The sequence below is a fragment of the Rattus norvegicus genome, chromosome X (genome assembly GCF_036323735.1).
Source record: "Rattus norvegicus strain BN/NHsdMcwi chromosome X, GRCr8, whole genome shotgun sequence".
Taxonomy (NCBI): Eukaryota; Metazoa; Chordata; class Mammalia; order Rodentia; family Muridae; genus Rattus; species Rattus norvegicus.
In genome coordinates, this window is record NC_086039.1 from 97,707,997 (window position 1) to 97,725,479 (window position 17,483).

A 17,483-nucleotide genomic window follows, 5' to 3' on the forward strand; every position below is an offset into this window, starting at 1 on the left:
AAAAGAATTAACCAGCATGGTTGGCCCATAGGAAGTGGCACTTTAGGAAGTTTAATCTTTTGGAGAAATCGCATCACTGCAGGTGTGGACTTTGAAGACCTGCCCAGTGCAGAAGAGTCAATCTTGTCTTGTTTGTCTTTATAAAAAGATGTAGAACACTTAGCTCCTCTAGCAGCATGCCTTTCTGGACACTTCCATGCTTACTATCATGATAATAGACTGAACCTCTGAATCTGTAAGCCAGCTACAATTAAATGTTGTCCTGTATGAGTTGCCTTGGTCATGGGGTCTCTTCACAGCAATGGAAACCCTGACTAAGATAGAAATTGGTACCAGAGACTAGAGGATTGCTATGGTAGGCCAGACCATGTTTTTGTTTACAGAAATGTGGATTCTGGGACTTTGGATTTGCAAAACCATGAAGTACTTTTAGTGGGACTTAATGGAACATTTTAGTAGGAATATGGAAGACATTGGTGCTGAGGGTGACTTGAACTCTGGAGATCATGTTTTGGTGAAAAACGTTGCTGTTCTTTTTGCCCTCATCTGAAAAATCTGTCTGAGACTAATGTGAAGAGATTCAAATTAATTGTATTAACAAAGGAAGCCTCAGAAATGCCCAGTACAGACTTTGTCTTCTAGTTTACTCTCTTGAGAAGCATTTTGATGAAGTATAGCAAGCTTAGAAAAAAATACAAATTGTGTGGTTCAAGTAATACAATGTCACCAGGAGGAACAGTGTAGCTAAATCCTGTAAACATATTGAGTGAGAGGTGAGTTTGAGGAAAGATCCCACCCATCTAAGCCCATTTGCTGTTGAACAAGGAATAGTTATATCTTGGTATTATTATTATCTGGCTATTGCTTTCATTTGAAATTTTAATCTGGAATGAACTATAATCCAGAAATGGAGGATACATGGTTTTCATACAGATCTTGAGGAATAGTGACACACTTGGGTCCAGGGATGGTAGTACATACCTTTAATCCCAGGAGACAGGGGAAAGCAGATCCCTGAGATCAATGCCATTGTGGTACAGAGCAAGATCCAATGAGAAAAAGCTTAGCACCAGCCATTGTAGTACAAGCATTTAGCCTTAGAATTTAGGGGACATGCATAAAGATCTGAGTTCAAGGTAAGTTTACAAAGCAGGTTCCAGGACAGCCAAGCTTAAGCAATGGATGATGGAACAGAAAAGGGGGACCATGTTACAGCTCCAGCAAGTAGCAAAACTCAGGAGATTCAGCCATGTGGTTCTAGCTTTAGAATCAAGAGTAGAAGGAGATGTGAGGGACAATTGTTGATGCTGATTAGCTGGAGCTAAGACATTAGTGGTGATTAAGAAGAGACTAGTATCAAATGAGATGAAATTTTCTGGGAAGTGTTTTCGGAGAGCATAAAGAAGCTGTGTCCCAGAGATAGCCAAGGCTGTACTTAGTGCTGCAGCTGGACTTGGTAAACTGTAATGATCATCCAGTTACTTTCAGTCTCCATCTGCACCCAGAGCTAAGTCTGTCCCACATCTCTCTAGACCCAAAAATTTCCCCGAGAGAGCTGGTCCCCAGGAGTGCTCTCACTCCTAAGCCCACAGGTGAGACCCCACTTTTGATCCACTTAGTGTCCAAAGAGGTACCCACCAGGAACACAAAGGGCACAGGAACCTCAGAAAAGCCTGGGACATGATCCTTCTGGTCTCCATCTGTGCCCAGAACTAAGACTGTCCCACAGACCTCTGGACCCAAAGCCTGCCCAGAGGTCTCCCAGGAGTGCTCTCACTCCTAAGATAACAGGCCCACAGAAGGGACAAGCTCCAGTCAGAAAGAGCAAGACCACCTAACATCACAGATAACCAGATGGCAAGAGGCAATCACAAAAACATAAGCAACCAAAACCAAGGCTACTGAACATCATCAGAACCTACTTCCCCAGGAAAGCAAATACTGGATATTCCAACATATCAGAAAAGCAAGATTTGGATTTAAAATGACATCTCATGATGATAGAGGACTTAAGAAGGACTTAAATAACACCCTTAAATAAATACAGGAGAACACTGGTAAACAAGTAGAAGCCCTTAAAGAGGAAACACAAAAATCCCTTAAAGAGTTATAGGAAAACACAACCAAACATGTGAACCAATTGAAGAAAACCATCCAGGATCTAAAAATGGAAATAGAAACAATAAAGAAATCACAAAGAGAGACAACCCTAGAGATAGAAAACCTAGGAAAGAGATCAGGAATCATAGATGCAAGAAGCATCATCAACAGAATACAATAGATTAAAGAGAGAATTTCAGGGGGAGAAGATACCATAGAAAACATCAATACAATAGTAAAAGAAAATTCAAAATGCAAAAAGCTCCTAACCCAAAATATCCAGGAAATCAAGAACACAATGAGAAGACCAAACCTAAGGATAATAGGTATAGAAGAAAGTAAAGATTCCCAATATAAAGGGCCAGTAAATATCTTTGACAAAATTATAGAAGAAAATGACCCTAATGTACAAAAGGAGATGCCCATGAACATATAAGAAGCCTACAGAACTCTAAATAGACTGGACAAGAAAGGAAATTACTCCTGTCACATAATATTCAAAACACCAAATGCCAAAAACAAAGAAAGAATATTAAAAGTAGTAAGGGAAAAAAGTCAAGTAACATATAAAGTCAGACCTATCAGAATTATACCAGAGTACTCAACTGAAACTATGAAAGCCAGAATATCCTGGGCAGATGCCATACAGACCCTAACAGAACAAAAATGCCAGCCAAGGCTACTATATCCAGCAAAACTCTCAACATAGATGGACAAAAGAAGATATTTCATCATAAAACCAAATTTACATAATATCTTCACAAAAATCCAGTCCTTCAAAGGATAATAGAAAATGCCCATACAAAGAGGAAAGCTGCACCCTAGAAAAGGCAAAAAAGTAATCTTCTTGGAAAAAACCCAAAAGAAGATAGACACACAAACATAATTCTACCCCATCAACAAAAATAACAGAAAACAACAATCACATTTTCTTAATATTTCTTAACATCAATGGGCTCAGTTCCCCAATGAGAAGATATACACTAACTGATACAGAAACTGATACAGATATACAGTAACTGGGTACAGAAATGGGACCCAGCATTTTGCTGCATACAGGAAATGCACCTCCATGACAAAGACAGACACTACCTCAGAGTAAAATGGTGGAAAAAAAGTTTTCCAAGCAAATAGTCCCAAGAAACAAGCTGGAGTAGCAATTCTAATATCAAATAAAATTGACTTTCAACCAACAGTTATCAAAAAAGATAAGGAAGGACACTTCATACTCATCAAAGGAAAAATCTACCAAGATGAACTCTCAATTCTGAACATGTATGCTCCAAATGCAAGGGCACCCACATTTGTAAAAGAAGGATTACAAAAACACAAAGCATACATTGCATCACACACAATAATAGCGGGAGATTTCAACACCCCACTCTCATCAATGGACAGATCAGGGAAACAGAAACTAAACAGAGACACATAGAAATTAACAAATTATGAATCAACTGGATTTAACAGATATCTATGGCGCATTTCATCCTAAAATAAAAAGATATACTTTCTTCTCAGCACCTCATGGCACATTTTCCCATTGACCATATAATCAGTCATAAAACATGCCTCAACAGATATAAGAAGATGAAAATAATGCCATGCATTTTATCAGAGACTAAGGCTGGTCTTCAATAACAACAAAAATAAAAGAAAGTACATATACACATGGAAGCTGAACAATGCTTTACTCAATGATTACTTGTTCAAAGAATATATAAAGAACAAAAGAAAAGGCCTATTAGAATTTATTGAAAATGAAAGTACAACATACCCAAATATATGGGATACAATGAAAGCAGTGCTAAGATGAAAACTCATAGCTCTGAGTGCCTCCAAAAAGAACTGGAGAGAGCATACATTAGCAGCTTCACAGTACACCTAAAAGTTCTAGAATAAAAAAGAAGCAAATATACCCAAGAGGAGTAGAAAGCAGGAAATAATCAAATTCAGGGCTGAAATCAACCAAGTAGAAACAAAAAGAATCATACAAAGAATCAACAAAACCATGAGCTGGTTTGTTGAGAAAATCAACAATATTGATAAATGCTTAGCCAGACTAAGCAGAGGGCACAGAGACAGCATCCAAATTAACAAAATCAGAAATGCAAATGGAGACATAACAACAGAAACTGAGGAAATTAAAAAATTATGACATCCTACTACAAAAGCCTACATTCAACAAAACTGGAAAATTTGGATGAAATGGACAATTTTTTAGACAGATACCAAATTTAAATCAGGATTAGATAAGCCATATAAACAGTCCCATAACCCCTAAAGAAGCAGTTATTTAAAGTCTCCCAACCAAAAAAAAAAAAAAAAAAAAAAAAGCCCAGGTAAGTTTAGAGCAGAATTCTATCAGAACTTCAAAGAAGACCTAATACCTATACTCTTCAAACTATTCCACAAAATAGAAACAGAAGGAACACTACCCAATTCATTCTTTGAAGCCACAATTATGCTTATACCTAAAAGACACAAAGACCTAACAAAGAAAGAGAACATCAGACTAATTTCTTTTATAAGTATCAATGCAAAATTAATCAGTAAAATTCTAGTAAACTGAATCCACGAACACCTCAAAACTATCATTCACCATGATCTAGTAAGCTTCATCTCAGGGATCCAGGGATGATTCAATATACCAAAATCCATGAACATAATCGGATATATAAACAAACTCAAAGGAAATAAAAACACTTCATTAGATGCTGAGAAAGTATTTGACAAAATTCAACACCCCTTTATGATAAAAGATTTGGAAACATTAGGAATTCAAGGACCATACCCAGATATAGTAAAAGCAATGGACTGCAAACTAGTAGCGAACATCAGACTAAATGGAGAGAAACTTCAAGCAATACCTCTAAAATCAGGGTCTAGACAAGGCTGCCCACTCTCTCCCTACCTATTCAATATACTATTTGAAATCCTAGCCAGAGAAATTAGACAACAAAAAATGATAAAAGGGATACAAATTGGAATGGAAGATGTCAAAATATGCAGATAATATGACAGTATACATAAGTGACCTGAAAAATTCTACTAGAAAACATCAAAAGCTGATAAACAACTTCAGCAAAGTAGCTAGCTATAAAATTAGCTCAAAAAAAATCAGTAGCCTTCCTCTACTCAAAGGATAAACAGGCTGAGAAAGAAATTAGGGAAATGACATCCTTCATAAGAGTCAAAAATAATATAAAGTACCTTAGTCTGATTAACCAAGCAAGCAAAAGATGTGAATGAGAAGAACTTTGAGTCTCTGAACAGAGAAATCTAAGATCTCAGAAGATGGAAAGATCTCCCAAATTCATGGATTTGCAGGATTAATACAATAAAAATGGCCATCTTGCTGAAAGCAATCTACAGATTCAATGTAATCCTCATCAAAATTCCAACTAAATTCTTAATAGAGTTAGAGCAATTTGCAAATTCATTTGGAATAACAAAAAACCCAAGATAGCAAAATCTATCCTCAACAATAAAAGAAATTCTGGGGGAATCACCATCCCTGACCTCAGGCTGCATTAGAGAGCAACTATGATAAAAACTGTATGGTATTGGTACAGAGACAGGCAGGTAGATCAGTGGAATAGAATAGAAGACCCAGAAATGAACCCACACAGCTATGCTCACTTGATATTTGACAAAGAAGCTAAAACCATCCAGTTGAAAAAAGATAACGCCCGTGAGAGAGAGACCCAACCGCCTGGTCAGGTGGGCACTCCTGAGGCTGCAGAGCAGAAGAGACCACCAACACTGCCCACCCCTGCCCACATCCCTGGCCCAAGAGGAAACTGTATAAGGCCTCTGGGCTCCCGTGGGGGAGGGCCCAGGAGCGGCAGGACCCCTGCCTGAGACACTGCCGGAACCTGAAGGAAACAGACCAGATAAACAGTTCTCTGCACCCAAATCCTGTGGGAGGGAGAGGTAAACCTTCAGAGAGGCAGACAAGCCTGGGAAACCAGAAGAGACTGCTCTCTGCACACACATCTCGGACGCCAGAGGAAAACACCAAAGGCCATCTGGAACCCTGGTGCACTGAAGCTCCCGGAAGGGGCGGCGCATATCTTCCTGGTTGCTGCCGCTGCAGAGAGCCCGTGGGCAGCACCCCACGAGCGAACTTGAGCCTCGGGACCACAGGTAAGACCAACTTTTCTGCTGCAAGAAAGCTGCCTGGTGAACTCAAGACACAGACCCACAGGAACAGCTGAAGACCTGTAGAGAGGAAAAACTACACGCCTGAAAGCAGAACACTCTGTCCCCATAACTGACTGAAAGAGAGGAAAACAGGTCTACAGCACTCCCGACACACAGGCTTATAGGACAGTCTAGCCACTGTCAGAAATAGCAGAACAAAGTAACACTAGAGATAATCTGATGGCGAGAGGCAAGTGCAGGAACCCAAGCAACAGAAACCAAGACTACATGGCATCATCGGAGCCCAATTCTCCCACCAAAACAAACATGGAATATCCAAACACACCAGAAAAGCAAGATCTAGTTTCAAAATCATATTTGATCATGATGCTGTGAAAGACCCCAGCTTAGCAGCAGTAACGCCATTTTGCAAGGCTGTACTTAAGATGACTGGTTCAGGGAAAGGTTAGAACACTGAGTACACAGCGGCTGCCAAGTAGGATGTGTATGGTTGAAGGCTTGGCAACAGGACGACTGCGGTTGAGCGCCTGACAATGAGAAAAGCCCCGAGAGAGGTCCCACACCCTGGTGGGGGGCCGAGTCAGCCGTTATGTTCCAGGAAGGTAGCTAGGAAACTTACCCCCGGGCTGAACCCTTGCCACATTAGAATCCACCAATTATATCCCTGTAACCATGCATCTGCTTCTGTATGCTTGCTTCTGCTCCCCAGAATCCTATAAAAAGCCCATCCTTGGTTCCGTGGGGCGCGCCAGTCCCCCGAGTGACTGAAGCGCCCACAGGTGCCTGTGTATCCCGACAATAAACCAAATCCTCTTGCTGATTGCATCCTGTGGTCTCGGTCTGGTCATTGAGTTGGAGGGTCTCCATCCCGAGGGAAAAGTTCTCCCTGAGAACTTTTCAATTTGGTGCGTTGGCCGGGAAAGGAGATCCTCCACCCAGGGACCACCGACCACCCACTGGGAGGTAAGCCGGCCGGCGTCTGTCTGATTCTGTCTCGTTCTGCCCTATTCTGTCTGTTCTGTGAGCGCTCAGCCAGGTTGTTTGGAATTTGGGCGGGACGAAGAAGGAGCTGACGAGCTCGGACTTCTCGCCCCGCAGCCCTGGAAGACGTTCCAAGGATGTTAGGGGCCCGACTTTTCGGGGCTCAATCTGGGACTCTGGTTAGAGGAGGAGGATCTGGACTTACGGCACCTCTGTCTGTATTTTTGGCTTTCAGAGGGCCCCGGACCTTTGCCACCTCCATCTGACTTTTTGCTTTCAGTTTGGTACCAAAGCCGTGCAGCACGCCTGTCTGTTGTTTGTTTGACTGTTGGTGTTGTTTGTTTTCTCTGTGTCCTAATCTTCCTTAGAACTAACATGGGACAGTCTCTAACAACGCCCCTAAGTCTCACTCTTGATCATTGGAAAGACGTCCACGACCGGGCACACAACCAGTCCTCCCGGCAGACCCAAACTCCCCTCTCATAGATCTTCTCTCTGAAGATCCTCCTCCCCCATATCATTTACCTACAGGCCCGGCTGAAACGGAGGAGACAGAGCCGCCGGCCAGATCAGTTGCCAGGTCACAGTCTGATAAGGGTTTCTCCCCTGTCGCAGGGAGATTGCGCAATAAGCGCGAGGTGATGCCAGATTCAACCTCCCAGGCTTTCCCACTTAGACAGGGAACCGGTGGCCAGACCCAATACTGGCCGTTTTCAGCAGCTGACATTTACAATTGGAAACAACACAACCCTTCTTTCTCAAAAGATCCGGTGGCACTCACCGACCTAATAGAATCTGTTTTACTTACCCACCAGCCTACTTGGGATGACTGCCAACAGCTCTTACAGGCCCTCTTAACCTCAGAAGAAAAACAAAGAGTGTTCCTAGAGGCCAGAAAGCATGTTCTGGGAGATGATGGGCGTCCCACCCAGCTGCCTGAGGAAATTGATGCTGCATTCCCACTTAAGAGACCAAACTGGGATTTTAATACAGCTGAAGGTAAGGGACACCTACACCTTTATCGCCAGTTGCTTCTAGCGGGTCTCCGAGGGGCTATACAACGCCCTACTAATTTGGCTCAGGTAAAACAGGTATTACAGGAAGCAGGGGAAACTCCCTCCGCCTTTCTAGAGAGACTTAAGGAGGCCTACCGTATGTACACTCCCTATGACCCAGATGACCCAGGACAAATGACGAGTGTCTCTTTGTCCTTCATCTGGCAGGCTGCTCCAGATATCAGGACTAAGTTACAGAGGTTAGAAAATTTGCAGGGCTATACATTACAGGATTTACTTAAAGAAGCTGAAAGGATTTTTAATAAGAGAGAGACACAAGAAGAAAAAGAAGATAGAGTTCGCAGAGAGAGGGAAGAGAGAGATAAAAAAAGAAACAAAGAATTGAGTCGAATCTTGGCCGCCGTAGTTCAGGGCCAAGAAGGGAAGGGAGATGGGGGGGGGGCTCGAAAGGGGCTGAAGCTGGATAAAGATCAATGTGCCTATTGCAAAGAGAAAGGGCACTGGGCCAGAGAGTGCCCCAAGAAGCCTGGCGGACCCCGAAAGCCTCGACCACGAACCTCCCTCTTGGCTCTAGATAAAGATTAGGGAGGTCAGGGCCAGGAGCCCCCCCTGAGCCCAGGGTAATGCTTAAAGTTGGGGGGCAGCCGGTTACTTTCCTGGTAGACACAGGAGCCCAGCATTCAGTCCTCACCCAAGCTTCAGGACAACTCAGCGACCGGACGGCCTGGGTACAAGGAGCTCTGGTGAGAAACAATACCGATGGACTACGGACTGCTGGGTTCAGCTGGCTACCGGTAAGGTGACCCATTCCTTCTTACATGTTCCGGACTGCCCGTACCCTCTGCTGGGCTGTGACCTGCTCACCAAACTAAAAGCACAAATTCATTTTGAGGAAGGAGGGGCCCGAATAACTGGCCCCCACGGAACTCCCCTTCAAGTTGTAACCCTACAATTAGAGGATGAATATAGACTATATGAACCGGGACAGGACAAGCAACAATCCCTAGAAATAGACACTTGGGTCACGAATTTTCCACTGGCTTGGGCAGAGACTGGTGGGATGGGGTTGGCGCTCCAACAGCCCCCCTTAATTATACAGTTAAAGGCCACTGCAACTCCAGTCTCCATAAAACAATACCCCCTGTCACATGAAGCTTATCAAGGTATAAGGCCTCACATTACGAGGCTTCTGGATCAAGGCATCCTAGTCCCCTGCCGGTTGCCTTGGAATACGCCTCTTCTGCCTGTTAAGAAACCCGGCACTGGAGATTATAGGCCAGTACAAGAATTGAGAGAGGTCAACAAGAGGGTAGAAGATATTCATCCGACTGTTCCAAACCCTTACAATTTGCTCAGTACACTGCCCCCTACACATACTTGGTATACGGTTTTGGACCTGAAAGATGCCTTCTTTTGCCTCCGGCTGAGTGCGGAAAAGCCAACCCTTATTTGCCTTTGAGCGGAAAGACCCTGAAATAGGGCTTTCAGGACAATTAACTTGGACAAGACTGCCTCAAGGGTTTAAAAACAGCCCAACGCTCTTTGATGAGGCCTTACATCGGGACTTAGCTGACTTTAGGGTTCAGCATCCCACCCTCATACTCCTGCAATATGTAGATGACCTCCTCCTAGCGGCCACTTCTGAAACTGCATGCCAACGGGGAACTGAATCCCTCTTACAGACTTTGGGACGATTGGGCTACCGAGCCTCTGCCAAAAAGGCTCAAGTTTGCCAGACCCAGGTTACTTATTTAGGCTACCAGCTACGGGATGAACAGCGATGGCTGACCCCGGCCAGGAGACAGACTGTGGCCGGCATCCCTGCCCCCAAGAATGGCCGACAGCTACGAGAGTTCTTGGGGACGGCGGGATTCTGCCGCCTCTGGATTCCTGGGTTTGCTGAAATGGCAGCCCCTTTGTACCCCCTCACTAAACCGGGGGTGCTCTTCCAGTGGGGACCAGAGCAGCAAAAAGCATTTAAAAATATCAAACAGACCTTATTGTCCTCCCCTGCCTTGGGTCTCCCTGATATTACCAAACCTTTTGAACTGTTCATTGATGAGAAACAGGGGTATGCTAAAGGGGTCCTAACACAAAGGTTGGGACCCTGGAAACGCCCTGTGGCCTACCTGTCTAAGAAATTGGACCCTGTGGCCTCCGGCTGGCCACCGTGCCTAAGGATGGTGGCTCCTATTGCTGTCCTGATCAAGGACGCTGGAAAATTGACTTTGGGACAGCCACTCACCATCCTAGCACCCCACGCAGTGGAGGCCTTGGTAAAGCAGCCCCCAGACCGCTGGCTCTCTAATTCCCGCATGACCCACTACCAAGCCTTGTTACTGGATGCAGAACGGGTTCAGTTTGGGCCCGTAGTCGCCCTCAATCCTGCCACCTTGCTTCCTCTACCAGAGGAGGCAGAACAGCATGACTGCCTACAAATCCTCGCAGAAGTACATGGAACCAGGCCAGACCTATCGGACCAGCCTCTTCAGAATGCTGACCACACATGGTACACGGATGGCAGCAGCTTCTTGGCAGAGGGAGAGCGAAAGGCTGGAGCTGCGGTCACTATGGAGGACAAAGTGATTTGGGCGAAAGCCCTGCCTGCTGGTACCTCCTCACAATGGGCTGAACTCATCGCCTTGACTCAGGCGCTCAAGATGGCAAAAGGTAAGAGGCTAAATGTATATACAGACAGCCGTTATGCCTTTGCCACGGCACACATCCACGGGGAGATCTACCGGAGGCGGGGGCTGCTCACATCTGAGGGTAAAGATATTAAAAATAAGGCTGAAATTCTGGCCCTCTTAGAAGCCTTATTCTTGCCCAAAAGACTGAGTATTATGCATTGTCCAGGACACCAGAAAGGGCACAACCCAGAGGCACGAGGAAACCGGCTGGCCGATGCCACGGCGCGAGAAGCAGCCATGAGCAAACAAATCTTGCCCTTAAATAGCCCAGACCAACCCACGCCCCCACCAGTGGGACAAACCAGTTGGGTTTATGCCCATGAGGACATAGAGCTCCTAGAAAAAAATGGGGGCCATCTACCACACTCAACTAAAACAGTGGGTCTACAAAGGAAAGACAGTTATGCCAATAAAAATGACTTTTGAATTGATCTCCTTTTTACATAAATTAACTCATTTGGGGTTTAAGAAGATGAAAACCTTACTAGATCGGGAAGAGATAAATCTGTGTTTTTTTGAATCGGGACAAAGCGATACAAAAGGTGACTGAGAGTTGCAAAGCGTGCGCTCAGGTTAACCCGGGAAGGACCATGATTGGACAAGGAGTTTGTCCTAGGGGACACCGTCCCGGCATCCATTGGGAAATTGATTTTACTGAAATTAAACCAGGTATGTATGGATACAAGTATCTCCTAGTGTTTGTAGACACCTTCTCAGGATGGGTCGAAGCCTTCCCCACAAAGCACGAGACTGCAAAAATGGTCACCAAGAAGCTCCTCGAGGAAATCTTTCCCAGGTATGGCATGCCTCAAGCGTTGGGGTCGGACAACGGGCCCACTTTCGTCTCCCAAGTAAGTCAGTTGGTGGCCAAATTGCTGGGGATTGATTGGAAATTACATTGTGCCTATAGACCCCAGAGTTCAGGTCAGGTAGAACGCATGAATAGAACAATTAAGGAGACTTTATCCAAACTTACGCTTGCAACTGGCTCAAAGGATTGGGTGGCCCTCCTTCCCCTAGTTCTATATCGGGCCCGGAATACCCCGGGCCCCCATGGTCTAACTCCTTTTGAAATAATGTATGGAGCACCACCCCCATTTGTCCATTTCTTTGATTCAAACATTGCTGATTTTGCTGACAGCCCTTCTCTGAGGGCCCATTTACAGGCCCTACAGATTGTGCAGAGAGACGTCTGGAGACCTTTGGCCGCTGCTTACCAGGACAAGCTTGAGCATCCGGTGGTGCCACACCCGTTCCAGATTGGAGACACCGTGTGGGTGCGCAGACATCAGACCAAGAATCTCGAGCCACGGTAGAAAGGACCCTACACCGTCCTCCTGACTACCCTGACCGCCCTAAAGGTAGACGGAGTCTCGGCTTGGATCCACGCATCACACGTCAAGGCAGTCCGGTCTGAGGAATTGACTAATCACAACACTACACCCCAGACATGGAGAGTTCAGCGCACTCCAAACCCCTTAAAGTTAAAACTCCTACGTGGCTCCTCCTAGTCCTTTTGTGTCCTAGAGTCAGTGGGGAAATAAGCCCCCACCACATTTATAACATTACCTGGACAGTCACTAATCTCATGACAGGAAGGCTGGCTAATGCTACATCCGTAAGGGGGACGCTGGCCGATGCCTTCCGTCCCTTATACTTTGACCTTTGTGATGTGATAGACTACAAGTGGGAGCCTGGCACTACCCATAATTGGCATCCCTCAACCACCTACTATGGTTGCAGTCCGGCTTCCCACAGCAAAGAGATCTACGTTTGCCCTGGACACAGAGTGAGCCGGCAGTGCGGAGGGCCAGGGAGTGGGTACTGTGCCCAATGGGGATGTGAGACTACTGGGGATGCGTATTGGAAGCCATCCTCATCTTGGGACCTGATAACTCTGAAATGAGACGGTTGGCTTCCTTACACCTTGTGTAAACGGGGCGCGAAATGCAATCCCCTCGTCCTCCACTTCACCGACTCAGGTAGAAGAGCGACCTGGGACGGGCCCAAATCTTGGGGCCTGCGCTTATACGTCACAGGGACCGATCCGGTGGGTCTGTTCTCTCTAAATAGACAAGTCTCTCCCCTGGCCACTCGACCCATTGGACCCAACCTAGTTCTACCAGATCAGAAGCCTCCCTCGCTCCCGGCACAAGCCCAACCCCCGTCATTGCCTAAGGTCACCCAGGCCCCTGGTAGTACCCCTACAAGCCCCTTCTCCACAACGGGGGGCTCCACCATTTTGATCTCCCCGTCGCCAGGCACCGGGGATCGATTATTCAATTTGGTGGCTGGTGCATATCTGGCTCTCAACTATTCAGACCCTTTTAGGACTCAGGAGTGCTGGTTGTGCCTCGTTTCCGGTCCGCCTTATTATGAAGGGGTGGCAGTCATTGGAAATTATACCAACCTGACTGCTGCCCCAGACAGTTGTGCGAATACCCCCAGCCACAAACTAACTCTGCCCGAGGTCTCGGGACAAGGGCTCTGCTTGGGGAATGTACCCCACACACACCAGACCCTCTGCAACACCACTCAGAAGATTCCCATCGGGAACTACTTCCTGGCAGCCCCAAAAGGCACATACTGGGCCTGCAATACCGGACTAACACCCTGCATCTCAGCCACAGTCCTCAACCAATCCTCTGACTATTGTGTATTAGTAGAAATTTGGCCCAAAGTCACCTACCATGAATCCGAGTATATATACTCGTTTTTCGAAAGACAGACTCGTTTCCGACGAGAGCCTGCCACCTTGACTTTAGCTTTACTCCTAGGAGGAATCACCTTGGGGGGAGTGGCCGCGGGTATAGGGACCGGGACCACTGCACTCATAGAAACTGGTCATTTCCGTCAGTTACAAGCAGCCATGAATGCAGATTTTAAAGCTATAAAAGAGTCTGTGAGTGCATTAGAAAAGTCCTTAACATCGTTGTCTGAAGTGGTCCTCCAAAATAGATGAGGGCTAGATATGTTGTTCCTCCGCGAGGGTGGATTATGTGCTGCTCTAAAAGAAGAGTGCTGTTTCTATGCAGACCATACTGGAATAGTAAGAGATAATATGGCTAAGCTTCGAGAACGCCTGGCCCAAAGACAAAAACTGTTTGATTCCCAACAGGGATGGTTCGAGGGGTGGTTTAACCGATCCCCTTGGTTTGCTACCCTCCTGTCTACCCTGATGGGACCCCTATTTATTCTTCTCCTAATTCTTCTTTTTGGACCCTGCATCCTTAATAGGCTGGTACAGTTCATGAGGGATAGACTTTCAGTCATTCACACCGTCGTACTGACGCAGCAGTACCATAGGCTGAGACAACAAGAGACAGAAATTTCTTGACCAAGTCGAGTGAAAGATTTCACTCAAAGTTAGCAAAAAAATGGGGGAATGAAAGACCCCAGCTTAGCAGCAGTAACGCCATTTTGCAAGGCTGTACTTAAGATGACTGGTTCAGGGAAAGGTTAGAACACTGAGTACACAGCGGCTGCCAAGCAGGATGTGTATGGTTGAAGGCCTGGCAACAGGACGACTGCGGTTGAGCGCCTGACAATGAGAAAAGCCCCGGGAGAGGTCCCACACCCTGGTGGGGGGCCGAGTCAGCCATTATGTTCCAGGAAGGTAGCTAGGAAACTTACCCCAGGGCTGAACCCTTGCCACATTAGAATCCACCAATTATAACCCTGTAACCATGCATCTGCTTCTGTATGCTTGCTTCTGCTCCCCAGAATCCTATAAAAAGCCCATCCTTGGTTCCGTGGGGCGCGCCAGTCCCCCGAGTGACTGAAGCAACCACAGGTGCCTGTGTATCCCGACAATAAACCAAATCCTCTTGCTGATTGCATCCTGTGGTCTCGGTCTGGTCATTGAGTTGGAGGGTCTCCATCCCGAGGGAAAAGTTCTCCCTGAGAACTTTTCAGCTGGAGGACTTCAAGAAAGACATGAAGAACTCCCTTAGGGAAACACAGGAAAACATTAATAAACAAGTAGAAGCCTACAGAGAGGAATCGCAAAAATCCCTGAAAGAATCGCAAAAATCCCTGAAAGAATTCCAGGAAAACACAATCAAACAGTTGAAGGAATTAAAAATGGAAATAGAAGCAATCAAGAAAGAACACATGGAAACAACCCTGGATATAGAAAACCAAAAGAAGAGACAAGGAGCTGTAGATACAAGCTTCACCAACAGAATACAAGAGATGGAAGAGAGAATCTCAGGAGCAGAAGATTCCATAGAAATCATTGACTCAACTGTCAAAGATAATGTAAAGCGGAAAAAGCTACTGGTCCAAAACATACAGGAAATCCAGGACTCAATGAGAAGATCAAACCTAAGGATAATAGGTATAGAAGAGAGTGAAGACTACCAGGTCAAAGGACCAGTAAATATCTTCAACAAAATCATAGAAGAAAACTTCCCTAACCTAAAAAAAGAGATACCCATAGACATACAAGAAGCCTACAGAACTCCAAATAGATTGGACCAGAAAAGAAACACCTCCCGTCACATAATTGTCAAACACCAAACGGACAAATTAAAGAAAGAATATTAAAAGCAGTAAGGGAAAAAGGTCAAGTAACATATAAAGGCAGACCTATCAGAATCACACCAGACTTTTCGCCAGAAACTATGAAGGCCAGAAGATCCTGGACAGATGTCAAACAGACCCTAAGAGAACACAAATGCCAGCCCAGGTTACTGTATCCTGCAAAACTCTCAATTAACATAGATGGAGAAACCAAGATATTCCATGACAAAAACAAATTTACACAATATCTTTCTACAAATCCAGCACTACAAAGGATAATAAATGGTAAAGCCCAACATAAGGAGGCAAGCTATACCCTAGAAGAAGCAAGAAACTAATCGTCTTGGCAACAAAACAAAGAGAATGAAAGCACACAAACATAACCTCACATCCAAATATGAATATAACAGGAAGCAATAATCACTATTCCTTAATATCTCTCAACATCAATGGCCTCAACTCCCCAATAAAAAGACATAGATTAACAAACTGGATACGCAACGAGGACCCTGCATTCTGCTGCCTACAGGAAACACACCTCAGAGACAAAGACAGACACTACCTCAGAGTGAAAGGCTGGAAAACAACTTTCCAAGCAAATGGTCAGAAAAAGCAAGCTGGAGTAGCCATTCTAATATCAAATAAAATCAATTTCCAACTAAAAGTCATCAAAAAAGATAAGGAAGGTCACTTCATATTCATCAAAGGAAAAATCCACCAAGATGAACTCTCAATCCTAAATATCTATGCCCCAAATACAAGGGCAGCTACATACGTAAAAGAAACCTTACTAAAGCTCAAAACAAACATTGCACCTCACACAATAATAGTGGGAGATTTCAACACCCCACTCTCATCAATGGACAGATCATGGAAACAGAAATTAAACAGAGACGTAGACAGACTAAGAGAAGTCATGAGCCAAATGGACTTAACGGATATTTATAGAACATTCTATCCTAAAGCAAAAGGATATACCTTCTTCTCAGCTCCCCATGGTACTTTCTCCAAAATTGACCATATAATTGGTCAAAAAACGGGCCACAACAGGTACAGAAAGATAGAAATAATCCCATGTGTGCTATCAGACCACCACGGCCTAAAACTGGTCTTCAATAACAATAAGGGAAGAATGCCCACATATATGTGGAAATTGAACAATGCTCTACACAATGATAAACTGGTCAAGGAAGAAATAAAGAAAGAAATTAAAAACTTTTTAGAATTTAATGAAAATGAAGGTACAACATACCCAAACTTATGGGACACAATGAAAGCTGTGCTAAGAGGAAAACTCATAGCGCTGAGTGCCTGCAGAAAGAAACAGGAAAGAGCATATGTCAGCAGCTTGACAGCACACCTAAAAGCTCTAGAACAAAAAGAAGCAAATACACCCAGGAGGAGTAGAAGGCAGGAAATAATCAAACTCAGAGTTGAAATCAACCAAGTAGAAACAAAAAGGACCATAGAAAGAATCAACAGAACCAAAAGTTGGTTCTTTGAGAAAATCAACAAGGTAGATAAACCCTTAGCCAGACTAACGAGAGGACACAGAGAGTGTGTCCAAATTAACAAAATCAGAAATGAAAAGGGAGACATAACAACAGATTCAGAGGAAATTCAAAAAGTCATCAGATCTTACTATAAAAACCTATATTCAACAAAACTTGAAAATCTTCAAGAAATGGACAATTTCCTAGACAGATACCAGGTACCGAAGTTAAATCAGGAACAGATAAACCAGTTAAACAACCCCATAACTCCTAAGGAAATAGAAGCAGTCATTAAAGGTCTCCCAACCAAAAAGAGCCCAGGTCCAGACGGGTTTAGTGCAGAATTCTATCAAACCTTCATAGAAGACCTCATACCAATATTATCCAAACTATTCCACAAAATTGAAACAGATGGAGCACTACCCAATTCCTTCTACGAAGCCACAATTACTCTTATACCTAAACCACACAAAGACCCAACAAAGAAAGAGAACTTCAGACCAATTTCCCTTATG

General features: G+C 44.6%; 1 pseudogene; it reads left to right on the forward strand.

Annotated features, from left to right (window-relative positions):
* The first annotated feature begins 12,401 nt into the window (after positions 1-12,401).
* Envl-ps6 (MLV-related proviral Env polyprotein-like, pseudogene 6) lies at positions 12,402-14,732 on the forward strand (annotated as a pseudogene).
* The last annotated feature ends 2,751 nt before the right edge of the window (positions 14,733-17,483 follow it).